Here is a 1,421-nt window from a genome sequence, read left to right on the forward strand (position 1 = left end):
GTGCTGGATCATCTCAGGCAAAACAACCAGCAGAGAGGGAACTCAGCCCCACCCATCAGCAAACAAGAGGATTACAGTTTTACTGAGCTCCATCCACCAGAGCAACACCCAGCTCTACCCACCACCAGTCCCTCCCATCAGGAAGCTTGCACGAGCCATTTAGATAGCTTCATCCACCTTAGGGCAGAAAGCAGAAGCAAGAGGATCTACAACCCTGCAGCCTGTGGAACAAAAGCCACATTCACAGAAAGACAGACAAAATGAAAAGGCAGAGGACTATGTAGCAGATGAAGGGAAAAGATAAAACCCAAGAAAAATAACTAAACGAAGTGGAGAGAGGCAACCTTCCAGAAAAAGAATTCAGAATATTGATAGTGAAGATGATCCAGGACCTCACAAAAGAATGGAGGCAAAGATTGAGAAGATGCAAGAACTGTTTAACAAAGACCAAGAAGAATTAAAGAACAAACAGGGAGGAACAATACAATAATGGAAATTAAAAATACACTAGAAAGAACCAACAGCAGAATAACTGAGGCAGAAGAACTGATTATGTGACCTGGAAGACAGAATGGTGGAATTCACTGTCATGGAACAGAATAAACAAAAAGAATGAAAAGAAATGAAGACAGCCTAAGAGACTTCTGGGACAATATTAGACACACCAACATTTGCATTATAGGGGTCCCAGAGGAAAGAGAGAGAGAAAGGACCCAAGAAAATATTTGAAGAGATTATAGTTCAAAATTTCCCTAACATGTGAAAGGAAATAGCTACCCAAGTCCAGGAAGCACAGAAAGTCCAGGCAGGATAAACCAAAGGAGAAACACACCAAAACACATAGTAATCAAAGTGACAAAAATTAAAGACAAAGAAAAATTATTAAAAGCAACAAAGGAAAAATGGCAAATAACATACAAGGGAACTCCTGAAGGTTCACAGCTGATTTCTAAGCAGAAACTGTACAAGCCAGAAGGGAGTGGCATGACATATTTAAAGTGATGAAAGGGGATAACCTACAACTAAGATTACTCTACCTGGCAAGGATCACATTCAGATTCGATGGAGAAATCAAAAGCTTTACAGACAAACAAAAGCTAAGAGAATTCAGCACCACCAAACCAGCTCTACAACAAATGCTAAAGGAACTTCTCTAAGCGGGAAACACAAGAGAAGGAAAGAACCTACAAAAACAAACCCAAAACAATTTAGAAAATGGTAATAGGAACATACATATCTATAACTACCTTAAATATAAATGGATTAAATGCTCCCACCCAAAGACACAGACTGGCTGAATGGGTACAAAAACAAGGCCCGTATATATGCTGTCTACAAGAGACCCACTTCAGACCTAGGGACACATACAGACTGAAAGTGAGGGGATGGAAAAAGATATTCCATGCAAATGGAAATCAAAA

Source organism: Balaenoptera borealis (assembly GCF_965194805.1).
Source record: "Balaenoptera borealis genome assembly, chromosome: X".
Lineage (NCBI taxonomy): Eukaryota > Metazoa > Chordata > Mammalia > Artiodactyla > Balaenopteridae > Balaenoptera > Balaenoptera borealis.